Source organism: Acinonyx jubatus, chromosome D4 (assembly GCF_027475565.1).
Source record: "Acinonyx jubatus isolate Ajub_Pintada_27869175 chromosome D4, VMU_Ajub_asm_v1.0, whole genome shotgun sequence".
Taxonomy (NCBI): domain Eukaryota; kingdom Metazoa; phylum Chordata; class Mammalia; order Carnivora; family Felidae; genus Acinonyx; species Acinonyx jubatus.
In genome coordinates, this window is record NC_069391.1 from 46,124,288 (window position 1) to 46,143,497 (window position 19,210).

At 39.4% G+C, this 19,210-nt stretch overlaps 1 protein-coding gene across 11 annotated transcripts in view; it reads left to right on the plus strand.

Annotated features, from left to right (window-relative positions):
• The window catches only part of ELAVL2 (ELAV like RNA binding protein 2), a 201,184-nt gene that overhangs the window by 46,575 nt on the left and 135,399 nt on the right, over positions 1-19,210 (plus strand). For 3 of the 11 annotated variants that reach the window (XM_053205031.1, XM_053205032.1, XM_027039240.2), the window contains exon 1: positions 14,886-15,446. The exons of 4 other annotated variants lie outside the window; for them this stretch is intronic. The gene's annotated coding sequence lies outside the window, so the exon portion shown is untranslated. Of the gene's footprint in view, positions 1-14,885; positions 15,447-18,345; positions 18,496-19,210 lie in introns of those variants that run through there. 4 more of the 11 variants (XM_027039234.2, XM_027039243.2, XM_027039239.2 and 1 more) reach the window with 3 other exon arrangements.

Here is a 19,210-nt window from a genome sequence, read left to right on the forward strand (position 1 = left end):
CTCTCTCTCTCTTTCTCTCTCTCTCTCTCTCTCTCTCTCTCTCCACCCCTCTCCCCTGCTTGCGCTCACACTCTCTCGCTTTAAAATAAAAAATAAAAAACTTATATAGTAAACACTAAAATATATCCATGCCAATGCAATTTCCCAGGGTCATCTTACATGTCTCTTCTTCAGTGTGACAGGAAATTGTGAAAAATCATGTTTACTCTGTGATCTCACAGTCATATGAATGTAAGTCAAATCTTTTACTTTTTAATTTTTTTAATGTTAATTTATTTTTGAGAAAGGAGTGTGCAGGGGAGGGGCAGAACGATGGAGACACAATCCAAGGTAGGCTCCAGGCTGAGCTGTCAGAACAGAGCCCAAGGCGGGGCTCAAACTCATCTGCCCTGAGATCATGACCTAAGCTGAAGTAGAATGCTTAACCTACCTGAGCCACCCAGGTGCCCTGAATGTAAATCAAATGTTTTAAAGGTCTCCTGGTCACATCCCTTTCAGCATAACACAAAGTACAAATTTGGCAATTATTCTAATTAATCTGCTCAACAGCGTGCCGCACCAAAATAGTTCAAGCCAGACTTTAACTCCAGGTTAACTGAGCAACTGAAGAAGTTGTACTGTTTTTTATTTAAATCAGTGGTTTGTCATAAACATCCATGGAGGGTTGTATAAACACATATGCTTAGACTTCACTTCAAAATTACTGAGCAACATCTCCTGGGATGTAGACCAGGCATCTGTACTTTAAAAGAAAAAAACCTCCCAGGGAGGTCGAGGCATTGATCCATAGCTATGTGTGAGAATCACCAGGCTTTCCTCTTACCAATTCTAACATTCACTGAAGATTCATTCTGTGCCAGGCATTCTCCTAAGCCCTTGGCAAATAATTTTTCACTTAGGGCTCGCAATAACCATAAAGGGTGGCTATTATTCTTATAGTACTCATTTTACCAATGAGAAATCTGAGGCTTTGAGAGGTCAACCAGCGTGCTTCACATCATATACCAAGGTTTTGGGAGGGGCGCCTGGATGGCTCTGTCAGTTAAGTGCCCAAATTCAGCTCAGGTCATGATCTCGTGGCTCATGGGTTCCATCCCCGCATTGGGCTCTGTGCTGACAGCTCACAGCCTGGAGCCTGCTTTGGATTCTGTGTCTCCCTCTCTCTCTCTCTCTGCCCCTCCCTAGCTCACATTCTGTCTGTCTGTCTCTCTCTCTCAAAAATAAATAAACATAAAAATAAATAAGTAAATAAATAAAAAGATAGGAGAGAGGCAGAACCAGAATCTAGGTCAGCTTGAATACTATGAACCGCTGCAGTCCTGAAAAGACCTTTTAAATATACAGATTAAAAATGTATGGCTGTATTTTACAGTTATAATTTCCTACCTAGAAGCTTCTGTTTTGCTGCTTTGATTATCCTAAGATTATCCAGAGTGTACACGGATTATTTCATTGTATGGCCTTAAAAGAGAGCTACTATATATGTGTGGAAGGAGATATGGTCAAAGGTAAACGATACTTTATAGGTAAAATGTCTTGCTGTCTTTGTAGAAAATTTCAGATGACTTTCTACCTTAAGTCTTAATTCAGAAACTCAGGAGATGCTGTAAACTACTTTTTAATTTCATGGCTAAACAATATTCAGAAATGACACAATGTTAGAAGAGCATGCTCTTCCTTCCCGGTTAATTTCTTATTAAAAATATTAAAAACTATATAAAATCATTGCTGAGAAATGCAGTTTCCAGTGTGGAATATGCAATTTTAGGATTTGTTCTTTCTGATTTGGGGCTGACACCATTATTTAGAATAGTGATGACTCATGTCTAGGACTGAAATCTGTTTTTCATGGGTTTATACATTTTCCCCTTGAATTGCACCAAAAATGGTTTTTTAATTGGCTTTAACTCATGCCCAATAAATTGGACGAAAATTGATTGCCGCAGTCATGTTTGGTTTAAAATTATTCAAGACTGCGCCATGAGTCAAATGAGTGCATGATCGAGGGCAGCGGCGCTTTATGCCCTCTGTTTATGACAAGTAACGTTTTCTCAAAATGGTCATAATTCATATCTAAAAGTTAATATATTGTTCACAACTTATAGAGCTTGGAAGACAGTAGCAGAGCCACTTTAAAGAATTCACATTAAAAAATAAATTTATCTTAATTTGGTATTATGTCTTAGTATCTTCTTTTCCAGTTCTACCAAGACTATGAGTTTGGTCACTATATTTCTTTAAAATTAAATAATACTGTTTGTTGATTCTTGGTCATAATATTAGAATGTTTTTCAACAGCAAAATTAAAGAAATGAGAATGTTCAGACTGTACCACCCTGTAGAGTTGAGACTGTGAGCCAGTTTCCCATTCTCTGCAGAGTGATTTTAAAGACAAATCTTAAACAATATGAAAATTGAATTAACTCAGGTGACTGTTTAGGGCATTGAAACAGCAATTCACTAAATGGTACCTGTCAGGAAGCCAGTTTTTGTTCAATCTCATTATAATTATTTACTGTGTTATGGTTTTCATTTATTTATATGCCATAGAAATACAAGCAAATCACTTTAAGGGCTTTGCTAGTTGGGAATAAAGGTGTGTTTTATGAGATTCTCTAGCAACTGCAGGAAAGGGTATAATAGGGAAAAAGAAATGATTAATTAAATGGAAGGAACATCCCTTGGCCATAATATAAATAGGCATTAAGTAAAGGGAATAGTTGATATTACTGAGTATAGTTAATATTAGGCAATTCTAAGTGGGCAGGATAGTTATTATCTTATATTGTATTCTTCTAAGAAACTGGTAGAACAATTTTAAAAATTTTTCTCATCTTGCTCTATTATATATGTATTTTTCATATGTATTAAATCTCAAGATTTGTTTCTGTGTGTGAATATTATTTTGTTTATAAACTCCAGGGCTATTAATCTGTTCTCTCTGTGAATCTAACTTGTCTTTTAAGAGGTTACTGGTCTTCATCACAAGTTTCCACCTGCTGACTACAGGGCCAAAGCTTGAGCTCTACCCATTTTCCTGCTTTATAAAAAAGAATGCATGCTCAGAATTTTTGCAAACCAAATAATTCAGAAAACATTAAGAAAACTAAAGGTTCAATTCTTACTACCTCAAAATAACCCCTGTATAATGTTCTAGTGACTATTCTTTATGTGATATTGAATACTCTCAACAATATTTCATGAAAATCTTTACATATCACTAAATTACAAATATATACTATCCTTTTCAATGGCTTCTGTTTACTATGATTATGGAATAGACTTCTGAAAACTAAAATTTACACAACTAAATAATTAAAATTATTTTAATTTTAATTTGCCCTAGGACTTCCTAGGGCATCATATATTATGTTTCTTAAAATCCTATTATATTTTACCTGAATCATTTTAAAGAAGCAAATCATCCAAATATCACTTTTATCTCTCTTCCATTTGTCAGCAATAGATGGCATGTCAAGACTTGAGTATGAGTATTTCATTTTAGGAAAACAGAGTTTGTCTGTTGATGTTCATTGTAGTCTCCATTTTCCCTGTACTCTTGTTCTTTTTGCAAGTGTTATATCATCTTTAATTGCTGCTATATTTCTTTAGGATTACTGGATTTTACATCTGGAAAGTACTGTAGAGGTCATCTAATACATAGTGGTTAAGGACTTAGGCCATAGAAATGAACTACTTGGGGGATCCCTGGTAGGCTCAGTCAGTTGATTTCTGCTTAGGTCATGACTGAAATCAAGCCTTTGTGTTGGGCTCTGTGCTGACAGGGGAGCCTGCTTGGGATTCTTTCCCTCTCTCTCAGACCTCCCTGCAAAAAATAAATAAATAAACTGAAAAGAAAAAGAAATGAACTACTTGGGGTCACATCACATCTCTGTTGGTTTCTAGTTGTGCCATATTGGGCAAATTACTCAATTTCCTCAGTTTCCTCCTCTTTAAAATGACAGGATTATTGTGAGGATTAAATGATTTAATGCATATAAAGCATTGGAATGCTGCCTGGCATGTAGTACATACTCAGTACTTGTTACTCATTATCATTATAACAAGCCAGAGTGATTTGCTGAAAGGGAATCAGCTAGTTAGTGGGGGAAATAACACTCAGACCCATGCTCCTTTCTCCCAGCCTAGGATTCTTAGCTCAATGTATCCCTCCTAGCAGTGTTTTTAAAGCCTCCTCTGGGATACAGAGGTGTCTTAGAGGCGTTCACAGATCATCAGAGTGTAGGCTCTGGTTCCCGGTTTCTCATGCTCACTGGCAGTCTTGGGTTTTTGGGTTTTTTTTTTTTTTCCTTAAAAGTATTATTTGTTTAGAACACTGTCACCTTCTCAGGGCATGCTATAAATATTTTGGCCATCAAAACGTTTTCATTATCGTCAGTGAACCCCTCTTCTATACTTACAGTCTTCCCCCATCTCTGTTTATCCCCTGACCTTACTGTCTCATTCCAAGGGGTCTTAGAGTTTTAGACAAAAAACTTCTTAACCCTCCATGTGTCTTGATTCTGATTTCTGTACCTTGGCATCTCTTTCCACTTATCATGTCCAAAATTTACACCTATCAATAGATATAACCTGTATCCAGTAGTTTTATGGCAGTCCTTTCCTCTGCTGGCTTTCAAAGCCCTCCGTGATGTGACCTAACCAACCCAGTGTCTTTGCTCTCCAGCCCACTTCCTTCACCACAGTTGGCCTGATCTCCTTGACCAAAGCCTTATTTTTTTCCTCTGAACCTCATTGCATTTTTTTCTGAACACACACATGCACACAGCCCAATAAGGTTGATGTATATAAAGATTTTTTAAAATGAAGGACTAAAGCACCACAATATATGTTTGTATTTTCCTCTCTTATAAAACTTTGTAAAGAAGCTCAAATCTTCATTTGTCCTTTTGATGTGGCTAATATGGAAACATACCTTTCTTTTAGCATTCGTTTGATATCCAGGAAATATCTGTATTCTAGAAAATATTGGTGCTGTATGAGTTAAATGATGAGCACCGACATAAAAGAAAGGCCTGCCTTTTTATTGTCTGCACAAGAAATCTAGAAATGCCAGCAAAAGAAAAAAAAATTTCACAGTAAATCGTGTCAAAATAATTCAAGGAAATGTCTATTTGTTACTCAAACAGCTTAAACAGTCTGTAACACCATTCATCTATGTTAGATCTTCCAACTCATGTTTATAAAAACTGACATTTCAAACAACCATATTCTCTAATTTCTCGTACCAGAATGACAGTGACCAAAGGAACGGAACATTATTTTTATTGTAACAGTATTCTCAGTACTCCCTTAAAATGCACATACATATGCTCAATCAGAGAAGCAGATTTCCCCTTTAGCCACATCAACATGAAGGATTAAAAGGGGTTGGTGAGGTGGCATTAAAGAGCAGCTCTGGCTGTTCTGTGTATGCACGTGTGTTTCTTCTTGGTGCTAATTGCACTTCCACCTATAAGTCTGGCAGTCACATGACTGGACTGGACTTTGTGTGGTTCAGTCTTACCAAATTTATAAAATCCATTTAGGATACAGATAGATGCTCATTGAAGTTTAAAATAAAAGTCATGTCTGCTTTTTTTCATTATAATCTATGAAGTTAGACATCAAAAAGTTTAAGATTTATTCTTTTATCAGGCTGCAAAGTTTTGGTTCCTTCCATTGTACTTATTCAGTGAAAGTCCACATCTGTAGCTGAATCTGTATCAATCCACAGAGACGTTAGCCCAGGAAGGAACTGCAAAACTATAAACCATAGCATATTTACAATGTTAAGTGGACATTATTTCTCCATTTTGTTTCATTCAAAACAAACAAAAACTATTACAGAAAGCATATTCTCTTGTGCCCTTTATATATTCTACCTCTATATTCCTTTGGGTATTTATTTTGATAGATTTATCAAACACAGACAAACTAAGAAATAGAAAACTGAGCAGAAAGTACTGTTAGCCTATGTAAATTGAATAAATATTATAGCCTATAAAAATGTGGAGAGAGGGAATGAGCCTGGGGAAAGGCCAGTGATAAGGAGATTGAAACTGATTTCTTCCAAGGCCATAAATGACTAGTAACTTTTAAATTCTTGCCTTAGCGTTAACACAGAATGGTAAATAAAGATGGGTAATATATGCATATATGTAATTCAATAATAAAAGTGTCTCTTGGCATAAAATCAAAATATTTTAATTTGATTAGACTGTGATGGTATGTATTTGATTCAACTTGATTTCAGCAAGTAATTAGCTGAATTATAACTTATACTTAATAGCAAACACTAACATTTTGAGCCTAAATAAACAATGGTCATAATAAATGCCAAAGCGAGTAACACATTGTAGAAAGACTGACATTCAGGAAAGCTGCTCTTTATTCCTATTAATCTTAGAAATGTAACTCATATTCCTAAAATCTCTGTTACGCCCCTGAAAATGAAAAATAATTTATGTCCTTCCTTACCTTCTGGGTTACAATGATAAATATGTAAAAATGCATTGAGCTTTTTGTGATAAAAGGTACTATAAAAATCTAAGTTGTTTTTATTATTATATCAATCAAGTGGGATCTCAGACTAAGTTCCTTTTTGAAGACCCACAACTTTTTATGGGCACATGAAATTGTATTGGGAAATATATTGAAGCCACATGAGAGGGCAGACAGAAGATTTTATATTTTTTGAGGCCTTTTAAACTTGGTTACAATGAGAAAGGTGAGAAGATATTTATTATAGGGTATATGAGTTGGGATATTAATAACAGCAAATGAAAATATTTAATAGACAGTATGTAAAAGGAGGGACTCTAATTTTTGCTTCATCAAATAAATGTGCTAAGTCACCAGTATTGTTACCATTATCATAGTTACCTTGTATCAACTGTTTCCTCTATTCCAGGAAGTTTGAATATTTTACACTCAACAATTACATTTGACCTTACAGTAATCCTACATTAAGCATTATTATCACCATTGTACAGATCAGGAAATCAACTCTTAGAAGACAGTAAGCTAATTGTCTACGGACTAACAGTGATGGAGTCAGGTTCAAATTGATATGTATCTGAAGTACAAACCCAAACTCTTAACAATTTGCAAAGCTGTAGCTCATGGTAGAGTAACATTACAATTTCTATTTAAAGGACTAATTTTTGACAGGCTCTACCATTAAAAACTTGTAAAGAGATATTGTACAAATATAGGCTTATAAAAGATGCTTGAATCAAACCAAAATGGTTCTTTTGTCAAAGATCAGGAATAAATACTTAGAAACAGGAACTGGTTATATTGACCTTCACCTGAAGATAAATATTATATGTGTAAGGATGCTATTAGTTGTCTGAGTTTTTTCTTTGGTAATAGATTTATAATCAGTTTTGAACAAAAATATTACAAATTTTACATATTTCTAAAGTTTCCAATATTTTTACCTTCATACATCATAAAAAGAATGTTTTCCTTAAAAATCTATTATCCCATTTCCCACAGAGAAGAATTAATGGGGAATCCCTTTAAAAACAAAATTGGCATTTAAAACATTTTTAAATTATTTTTCATCGTTCATAATGCCATATATATTTATTTGTGACAAAAATTAGGAGAGATTTTTATAATTCATGCTAAAAGACTTTTCTGTTCAGTAATGTAATTTTCTTTTTAAAGTTATCTTTTAGTTATGAAACATTATAATGTACATTTATAAAATATCATTTTATCACATTTCAAACTTAGTGAGAATACACCCTTTAACCCTTCTGTAAATTCTCATCTTTAAAAAGTCCTGCCTGTTTTGGCAAATAATAGCTTAGGCTGTCCATTATATGCATATTTTCAATTTAATTAAGATAAAAATTTGTAAACATAGCTTAAGAGACTCATTAAGGCTGGCAGTTCAAACTTACTTGAGTATTTGTAACAAGCAGAAAAATATCTTGTTGTATGATTATTTGAAGATAATAGTGCCTGAAAGGCTGGAATTTAAAAGAATATTTCTTAAAATGCTTATATAGCAGCCATTATTTAAACCAATGTCACATTATGGAAAATGGTGATACAGAAGGGAAAATTTAGCTTACATAAACATAAATTTCTCTCTCAGGAAATACATACAGCACTCATTCATCCATATATTTGAATTTAGCAACAACAACACCTGCTTTCTGGGTTAGAAGATATGATGGATTTTTTGCATAAAGAATTGAACAAAAATGTGTTTGAGATTCCTTTATTTATATTTATTTGCTCATCTCCCTATGAGTAATCAGATAAATGCAAAGTTTAAAACAATAGTCTAATACATCTAAATAGTTTAATAAGTACTGAAATGTATACTCGCACCTTAATTTTTTCTAACTACTTTTCCTGACAAATTCATTTTTAATTCTTCCACATCCCACTGTGATTTAAGCAGCCTTAATAGTATCAATTAAGTGCATCCTAACATTGATTAAAGTTTTGGGGTTAAACAAAGTAAAAAATGATTGATTTTCTAAAGCTGCATTAACTTGTGTTATCACCAGAAGGTATCTTTTCAGAAATGTTGCTAAAACTTAAGATATAAACGCTGTTGTGGAAAATGAAATGCATCCTGTCATACACTCTCATAAATGCACACCAGTGAATTTACAATCTCCTCAGTGACAAAAAGAACAAGGTACAGTGCACAGTCATTAGTGAATCTAGGCAGCAAGGTCACTGGCTATATTCTGGTCATTATACATTTTAAACTTTTGTGAAACATTGATTCAAATAATGCATAGAATTTCACGCCTCCTATCCATAAAAGCAAACATAAGAGTGTAGGTATAAAGTGTGCTGTAGGAACCACGTGGTGTCAAAATACACATGTGGAATTTTTTTTAGTTTTCTGAATTACCTCCTAGTAATAATCTGGGTAAAGGGGAAGTGGGTGAAATACAGCTCTTATTTCTGTAAGTAGCTAAGATGATTGTCTTATGTGGTCGATAATTTCTTAGGCTGTTCTAAAAATCACCCGGGAATCTCTCTGGTGGCCCTATCACATCAATAAAAAGGTCAAGTTAACCTCAGTTTATGGTAACTCCTCTGTATCCGGTTGATCTGTTTTTCTTACAATAAAAGGAAAACTTTAGATTCCATTTAGAATTAGTTTCTAATACTGTCATCAGAGAGCTCCCATTGCCCCGTGTTCTGATAAAGACAGAATTCTATTTTCTATCAGATTGCTTTAAAATTGTTCCTTACTCTTTCACCAAACTTCCCACAACTTTATACTTTTCAAATTGTTTATGCATGGAATCTACGACTAAGAATCATGATCAAGATGCTGTGTCCCTTTGCTAAATCTCATTTTCCCCTCCCCAAATAATTTTAAAAACCGGTGGGCTTTTTCTCTCCTGGCTCGCCACCCCACCACCCACCCACCCCCCAATTAAAAAATAAAACAATATCCCATTCCAGGCGCCCCCTCTCTGCCTGCCGCAAGCATTTTAATGACAGTTTACTTTAGCGGTCTATCAGCAGACTGCTGCCTTTGCCACCTGAATTTCAATTTCTTAATTTACAGCTCAGATAAAACAGAATGGAGCAGGATCCGGGCTGCTCTCTACATTGGGTTGGCCTTATCAAGCGTGAAGTTTGGCGCATTGCAAACCTATTCAAGTGATTATCTGTTGAGGACCTCTCGAGCCATCTCCATCTCTGCAGCGGGCTGATAAGACAGCTGTTTCTCTATCCGCCGTGTCTCCCCGGGCCTCAGTCTTCTTCTGATACAAACTCCGCCTTTGTCACCGTGCCCCGTTGCGGTCACTTGCTCTATGGGGCAAGGGTTTGATCTGAACACACGTGGGGGGAAAGTGCGAGTGTGTGAGTGAGCTGGGGACGGAGGAAAAGGGAGGGGGAGGGTAGAGTGGTGAGGGTAAAGAAAGGAAAGAGGGTTAGAAACCAGAGGGAGGTGGGGGCAGGGCAGCGTACGGAGAACAGTTGATAGCTCTGATTGACTGGTCTCTCAGCCCGGCTTTATTATTTCAAATTAAACGTGCATCGCACACAAGTGGAAACATAAATCTTCAATATAAGAAAGAGCCTCCGAGCCTCCGAAGCAGAGAAACCGTTTCTTCCCAGGTCCCAGTAAAGGGGCCGACCGAAAGACTGATTGCCACCAGCTGAGACAGATGGTTTCCTTTAACTTTGGAAACTGGTATTTTTAATTACTTGTATTAATTTTGCATGAGATGTATCGGCTCCAGGAGAAAGCTTAGAGAAAGCTGTTAGCATCCCTGAAAGAAACGGACACAAAGCTCTGATTTGCCTTTTCTCACCTCCAGTTTTTCTTACCTAACCCTCTCCTGGTCATCTAGACCTCCCTTTGCATGCTCAGCAAAGACCTGAGTTTATCCTGCTAAAAGTTGCTACTGAGCAAAAGAGGGGAAGAAAAGAAATCCGAGGACATTTGTGGGAAGCTTTACATAAATGATCGTCGATCCGAAGCTGCAAATATATATTTCGAGACACTCTGGGGCACGTGCAACACATCTTAGTCTCAATCTGCATATCTGCAGTCAAATCACCTAAAGGACAATGAACTTCATACAAATTTTGCCCGGGGGGGGGGGGGGAAGGCGTGTGTGTAGCGGTGGGGAGAACAATCTAAGCTGGTCTCAAAAGATTTACCGCGACACTAGATTACATTTTAGAAAAAAATTTAAACATTTAACTAAACAGTTCACATATCTTTTAAGTGTGAGCAGTAACCTAAGGTTTTAAGGGAATTCTCGCCGCGTGTGCTGTCTTTACAGTTTTTCCCTCGAACAGTAGTTTAAAGACAAAATGTAAAGAGAAAGTGAAGGATGTTTGTGATCCTGCTCACTGCCGCCTCTGGCACTGTCCCTGATGGAAAGTGTTTGCAATATAAAGGGTCCTTTGCAAAATAGTCTCGGAGGTCACTTATCTTCGGATAAAAGGCTTTGCCCCTTTGCCAGTACGTGGAAGGAGCCAGGGAAGAACTGGGGGTGGGGGGGAGCGAGGGGGAGCGGGTAGGCGGTTTTGTTGCGATTCCCGCTGGGAATTTCGAGGATTAAAAACTCTGGAGTAGATTTAGCAGACTTTTCGATGACTACCTGGATTTGCATTTATTTTGCATGAACACTGATGAAATGCAGGCTCACTAGGGCAAGGGAGTGTATGAGAAGAGAAACACAGTGAAGGGTGCGACCCGAGTTCGGGGCTCTAACCATACATGCGGTTTGTCACCAAGGCCGAGTCCTAGCAAAAGCCAGCCTAATTCAACATGAATGTGTTTCTATGGAGTAGGACAGCGTCTTCCTTAAAGTCTGTCCCAAGAATTGCAGTTTCCGTTTGTTACATGGGAGGGACAGAAAACACTAGGGGACTTTGCAAACCTTTATTCTGGATGGGCTCGTCTCTGTCCATGGTGCTAATTCCTGCCTCATTCTCTTGCCCGGTTGCCACGCTCTAAACTCAAGTTGGTGTTAATTTTCTTGACAACTTTTTTCCTGTTTTCTAAACTGTAGAAGGAAAGTCGACATGCTTCTTTAAGAAGAGTAAATAAAAGAGTAATCAACAAGCTATATAATTTCTATATTTGTCACGCAGGCATTAAACTGTCACATTTCCGATGGTATGAACCACAGACCCCACCCCCACCTGAAACTGCCCAACAAACTAACACAGAATATTTTTATTCATCTGAGAGGGCATAATATTTGGAACTACCCCCATAAGCCAAACATTGTAAACTCATCTAAATAGCTTTACTGCTTTATTTACTTTTTTAAAAAAAAGTCACAATAGTAGTTTACATCGTCCTTCATCATGAAATGCTAAAATCACATCCCTCACATAGTATAAGAGAGTTATTTATTCTAAAAGACATTGCCCACAATAGCTGATTAGTATTCCTATGAATGAATGTTCCTATACAAACTTAAGCAAAATAATCTATTGAATCCATTACTTTTTCAGCTTTGAGAACTATTCTTTTTGCAACTTTCTCCACATCCAACTTTTCCTCCAAACTTTCAGTGAGTGAACCCCTAGATCCATCCATTTTCTACTGCAGTTTAAAATAATGCCAAGGACATTGAAGATATATCAGAGCTAACATGACAATCATAACCCAGCTATCTTTTAAATGCTTTTCTAATGCAAGTTCATAGGCTGTGGATAATACTTTACCTAACTATGGATGAAAAGGGGTTGATTACAATTGCTTAATGTGGAGTGTGATGTTTACACACACATAGTCTTTATTAGTTGCAAGATAGAATATGTTAGTATTTCAGGCTATGACGACATGAATTTCAAAGTGAAATCTACATCCAGATATCCCTTATTTTAAATAGGCTGTATTCAGTTTTTATTTTTAAAAGTTGGAAAAATACATATAACTTATGGTATATGTATCCATGTAAAAGTTTTTAAATTTAAAAACATCTGTTTTATTGAGGAAGTAAACTAGTATTTTAGGATATTTTCAATATCTTAAGTAATTTAACTCCATTTTACCTGCGTAGAAACACAACATGTTGAAGATGACAACATCTTGAAAATCATTTGCTCCTCTGCCCAAACTAAAGAAAGCCTATATACTGAATCCACATAATTTAGCATTTGCATTTGAATGGATAAGTTTACTATTTTCCAATAGTGTTTTCTTTAACTACAGAACACACATGCTAGATTTCATCACACCACACCACACCCAGGATTCCATATCAACCCTCCCCCCCCCCGCCTTTGGGAAAATATACCACTGTAATCTGCAAAAAACCTTCCTTGTGGAAATAAACACACATCAAAAAATGAAACAAAGTATTAGCTTCCACCCAGTTAGAAGATACTTATGTAGTTGTAAGTTATTGGTAAATATTTTCTACAAAGTGCCAAGGATATTACATGAATACGTGCAACTAATTCAATATTAAGAGCACGTTAACCAGGAGCAAAGACAAGTCACTTCATAGATAAGTCTGATTAAACAATGTTTTACTTTTACTTAAATTGTATTTATTACTTTAAGAGTTATTTCTCTGTACTGACCTGGGGGTAAGGGGAGGGCTTGAGGGAAGATGATAACAAACACAACTTTCCAACTGTTTATTCATACAGTGATTATTCTATTTTAGGTGAGGTGGAGTCTTTCTGTCTTTTTCCTTGATTTGTCCTTCCCTCAGCCCCGTGACTCCATTTCCTCAAATTGCTTTTCTTTCTTCTTTCCTTCTTTCTAGACCTGTTCCACCCAGGTCTAGAGAATAGTTTTAAGTTGAAATTAGGACCCCAGTCTTGTTGTTATATAAAAAGTGGGGCTGGGGATTAGGACATGATAATTATAACTTATAAGATAACAATGCCTATTATAAGATAACATATAGATTCAGGCCTCCTTTTCCAACCCCCTGTTATTGTCACGCAAAGTAATAGAATTTGAACATATTATACAGACTATATTGGAGATAAACAGGTCTTCTGTTCTTTGCCATTAATCATTTATCAACACTCAAGGACACTCTCAAGGAACTCTGAATTACTTCACCCCTCACTTTATAGTCATTTTGCTTTGTGACTATCTGTCCCTCACCCTCCAGCCCACCCTGCCCTCCTGCAGTCTCTAACTCTTACCTGTGCCTTCTCTTTCCGAATTTTCAAAGATAGCCACTAGCAGTAAACAGGTAAAGGAATTCCTTTTAGAAAGGCATGAGCATCTAGAGAAGATATGTTACATTGCGTAAGAAACATTAAGTACTATCTAGGAAGTTGCACTGTCAAGATTAAAAGAAGAAATTCAGGCTGGAAAAGAACGTGGGTCAAGTTAATATTGTCTCTACTTATATATCAAGTTGATCCTGAGGACCACACTTTCACTTGGAGGAAGAAATAAACACCATGAACAAAACTTCAGCCTCCTGAACGTCATTAAAATATGGTGTTTAACAAAGTAGTCTTCATCTATAAAGCAGAAGCACTGACAGCACTTGGTCTTCTGGCTAAACTTTCTAAATCCTCAGAGAAAAAAAAAAACCCAGATAAAGGTTCGACTAATCTTTACTGTCAGCAATACATGTGTGGTCCAAGAACTGTACTGCCAGCAAATACAGAGGAGTGGCTTGTTCTAATTTTCATACAGATGCTCTTTTTGAATCACCATGTACCTTAAAGTGAAGGACCTTAGCTCTACTTAGTACCTCTTTTCCTGACAGGATGTTTATCCTACACTTTTCTAACATGAAATAAAAGCGAATTCAAACCGTCCACCTTTATTTGAAAGCATTTCTGAACTCAATCTTATCCTAAAAGGATGCTTTAAAAAAAAATCAACAAGAGAGCTGCAATATGCGTATATTAAAATAGAGAAAGACATAAAATTGCCTAATATCTAATACAGAATACTAGAACACACATCGAGAAAGGCATGCGGGCAAGTAATGGATGTACATTCATTCCTTTCACTCAGATCAAATAGAGGGAGCTCTCAATGACTCATACATACCGGACAGAGTTTAATGTTATAAAGAAACGTGCCATAGATGCGGCAGTGGTGGCAAGGAAAATGAGTCTTTCGGAAGCAGAAAGATTTAAGAGGAAAGAAGATCATGCCATATCGCAAACTCTGATACTACAGTTCCAACCCTCCCACGTTGCTCTTTCCATCTCTTTTTGCTTCTTGCATTTCCCTTCGCCGCCAGTGTTAAGTGTGTACCTCCCCGCACAACTTACCTTGAAACGGGACTCCATTGAGCTCTTGAGAGTGACACAAGCTTCTAGCCAATCATATCAAGCAAGCTCGCCCGGGCGGCCTCAATGGGAGCATCTAGGCCAATCAGAGTCCTGGGGAGATGAGCAAGTTACGTTGTGGCGCCACTCGGCGTATACTTCCGCGCGTGCTGCCCGGGATAGGAGCCTGGCAGAGCAGCTGCACACACGGCAGTGCGGAGGCAGAGAAGGGGTTGGTGATACGGTGCTATAAATCTGTGGTCCAGTCCACCTCCCTTTTAAGACGTCCTCCCCCCTTATTTCTGTTCTCAGTTAGAGATGCAGCAGCTTACTCCTGTAGCGACCTACTAAAAAGCAACAAGGAGAAAGACATCGTCTTTTTGAAAAAACGTTCTTTCGTCTCTTTTCTTTGTTCCTTCGTTTGTTTTTCTTGCCCCTTTTTGTTTAGTTGAACGGCAATAGGAGGATAGTCTCTCCGTCTTTTTAAACTCTCTTTTTTAAGTTTCCCCTCCCCTTTTATCTTTTTTTTTTTTCGCCATTTCTTTTAGCGTTGGACTTTGGGGTCGAAAGCATTTCTTTTTATTTGCTTCTTTTAAGCCGAGCACAGTTTAGGTTTCGTGCTGTCTTAAGAGAACTATCCAGCAGCTTCTTGCTCATCCTTATTGGGAGAACTGCACCGTTACTTTAAAAACACACATACACAAAAACCTTAAGGGAGAAAGGTAAGTTTCGGTTTGGTTTCTTTAATCATTAGTTGCAGCGATGCGCTGGCAAACCCAGAAAACCTGTAAGTGAGCGGAATACAGAATATGAAGTTAATTGCACATGTTTGTCTCATTTCAAAGCTACTGTTCTGCTTTTTAATTCTAGAGAGCTAGACTAAAAGACGGTGGACGCATGCTTGACGTACTGAATTTTCGTAAATGTCAGCGGCAGTAACTTAAGTGGTAAATGTGGGTAGAGTAGAGCAGGGGTACAATAGGAGTCTAGATGTTGAGTGAGCTTCGGGATTGAGGTTGGAAGTTCATTTCGTGGGAAGGGAGGGATAACTTCGGTTTTGGGGGATGCATGCCTCTACTTTCGCACAGCAACCAAAGGACTGGAGAGGCGTTAATACTATTGAGGGGAATCAGAAGCCTGGACTTGCAGATTAGACCAGCGAAAACCCCACACTTAATTGCATTAACCAGATAACATGTGCTGGGGAGATGGGATTGCCAGATGGAATTTAGATGCTGCACCAGGCTGCTAGTTGTAGTTGACTGAAAAAAGTACATGCCGCCTGAGGGCTAGGGCTGGGCTGGGGCTGGGGTGGGTAGAAGCTGTCAAAACTCATCGTTGTTAGGTGTGCGGGCTCTAATTCTTGGGCGCCAATTACCGTGATTATTTTTTAAAAGAAGGTAGCCAATTTAGGGCCGAATTCTTAAGCCTGTACCGGATATGAGATTCCCTTTGTTCAGAAAAGCGTAAATAAGATCCTTGGAGCTGTGTCTGTGGAGTGGCGGCTGCCTGGGAGTCTTGTGCACGGCGCTGGGAAGTGGATTCCAAGCCCTGTCCTTGGTCCTACGCGGCTGACTTCGCCTTCGGGGCGAGGGGGGAACCCCTTCTCAGCCCCGACAATTCACAGTTACCCCAGGAGCCAACTCAGCTACGTTGCCCTCACCCCCCTTCCTTACCGCCCCCCCCCCCGCCCTTCTCGAATAGCTATTGTTAATCTGACGCCGGGAGAAAGATGGTTGGGGGTGAGACGCTGGGCAGACACATGCTTCATTTTAACTTTTGTGATTTCTCAGGGTTTGGGAGAAACCAGCTGGCTTTCTACTGCGGAAAAAGAGAAATCAGGGTAGATGTGGGAAAGGGGGAGGGTGTTCGCTGGGCGGGGAGGACGAGGAGGGAGGTGGTGGTGGCGGTGAACGAGGTGCTGCCTTTGCCTAAGAGAAGTTTAAATTATTGGCACGAGGGGGTGTGGGTGAGTATGCGTGAGAACGCCCGTGTGGTGCTTGAGATGGAGAGAATGGGGGACAGGTACAAAAACGGCCAGGGTACTCTCCACCCCACCCACCCTCCCGGGTCTAAAAGCCAACTTGGGGCTAGCCTCCGGACTCTGCCATCTCCGGGGCGGTGGGATCTGGGGATAGCAAGGTGGCAGTGCCCAGCACGGGAGCTCCGCGGCGAGTAGGACCTCGCGTGGCCATTGTTGCTTAATTTATGCCCAGCACGTTGCTACGTACCCACCTATTTCACGTCTGTAAAGAATTAATATGAGAGCTATACAACTGTGGCAAATTGGAGGTTGGATACGTTCCCCTTTTGCCATTTTCAAATACGGGTTAGCGAAACTGATGTCGAGTCTGGGTATTTTCTCATGTAATTGCCAGCTGCAGATCTGGCTTTATTGTGGCCAGAGTGAGAGAAATAGTCAAGCATTTAGTATTTACTCTTAACACTGCTGGGCTGAGATGAATCTCTTACTTTCTCCCCGAAATGCACCGGTTCTTTCCCCGCCCCCACTCATGTGCCACTCCTGTTGGTTAAGCTTCTAAACGTTTAGCCCTTTCCCACATCTCAGTTTATATATATACCCATCCTCTGGATATTGGGAATAGGGGGGAGATGGAGGTGGTTTATTTCTTAGGCCTAAACTGCAACCTATAAAATGCAGGCGTAAAGTCGAGGGTGGGGGGAGAGTACAGAAAAGACAATAGTAACCGAATAAATTATTTTCCTAATTGGAAATAAGTTCCTAAAGGTCAAGAAAAAAGTGTGCATGTTTTAGAGATGGTAGAGTAGAAAATCTATTTGAGCCTGTAAGACTTCCTTTGCAAAATGGCTTCTTAAATGGGACATCTGAAAGGTTTGTCACGAATCTGAACAGATAAGTCTGCAAAAAAAAAAAAAAAATGAGTGTTTAAAAGTCGCTTTTTGGAGGATTGAAAAAGTAACTATTGCTCAGTTATTATTGTCATTCCCTGAGTATGTCTTACACCAAGCACTCCTGGGTTCTCCTTCCATGTTTTGACCAAGTGCTTGGGCACCCCATTTTAACCTCTTCTGGAGTTCTCCACGAAAAACGCAACGTTTTGCAGGTCGAAGTGGACTGGAAGACTTGGGGAACTCTGTAGAGAGATCTCCCATAACTTCAAGAAGTCAGCTTCAGGAAGTAGGGCGTAGGGCATTCTAAGAGTTTTAGGCTTGGATTGGCAAATTTGGTAGGCCCAGTTTTGCCTAACGTTTGGAAACAGGCATTTTTAGCAATCCCGCCTGCTAGGGATGGGAATATTGTAATTAACTGTTTAGAGGGAGGTCAAAGAGGCGCAGGCGCTTTGAGCGGTTTTCCCAGTAACCCCGTACAAAGTCAATTAAGGTCATTTAATTGCTAATCGGATTTAGGGTGACAACAGAAATGCTGATATAGAATCAATTAGCTATTTCTGGTGTCCCCAGTCTGGGTTCCCCAAACTGAGGGATGGATTGTCTCTATTTCCATGTGGTTAAACCCCTTACTTTACTATGCCTGATTTGACTTCGCCCAACAGGGCAATTTGGCCGCCTCCATCCCCGCCATGGGTTAGAGGAGTCCTTCCTCCATTCTCCATCCCCCCCCCCCCCCGCCCCGCCCGTCGCGTGGGGGCGGGGAGCGCTGGGCGCCCTTAGCGGACCTTGCTGCATCAAACCCGCATCATGCCCTTGAAGCTGTAACCTCGGTCACGTTCTTGCGGCGACTCAGTCGCCCACTGCTGAGTTCCTTTCTCTTACCTCTTGCGATTTCAGGTAGGTATGACAGGTGATATTTTAAATGTAGTTTTTATGGGGTAAGGGTTAAAACAGAAGCCTTTGCAATGAAAACCACAACACGACAGGTGCTCTCGTAATTAAGCGGCTGAGCAGGTGTAAAAACGTGCTCCCACCGCGTGGCTCGGGGTCGATTTTGACTCCCAGTCGCGGGGCTGAGTCTGAGGACAGACACAGGTTTTTCTGGGGAAAGGCGATTGAGCTGGGCGTGGGGGCGGGCCAAGGCTAGGTAGCTATGTGACGCCCCCTCGGTGAAGAGTTGGCCATTTCGGGGCTAACGTAGGGGGGGCGTTGGAAGGATGCGGCGAGCGACAGGCTCTTGTATAGTCGAGTGCAGGATTTCCTACTTTGCGTTTGAAGCAGAGTATAGCACCCCGCACAGGTACTCGGGCTTATCTGAACGTCAGATTCCATCTAGAGAGGCATAGAGGGGCAGCCAGGGCTAAGCCTTTAGTTTTCTGCCAAGGGACAGGACCCTTCGGTTATGAAGTAGAGGAAAAGCCTTTTAACTGTACTTGCTATATATGTGTATGGTGTATGTATTTGATACACATACATATACATCAAAGTAACCCCTGCGCGAGTCGTTCTGGCTCCCCGTTAGCGCCTGGAACCTCGGGGTTTGCAAACTTGCACCTGGAATCTACCGCCTCTGGGCGCGCGACGCTCTCCGCGCTGCCAGGGGAACCTGGCC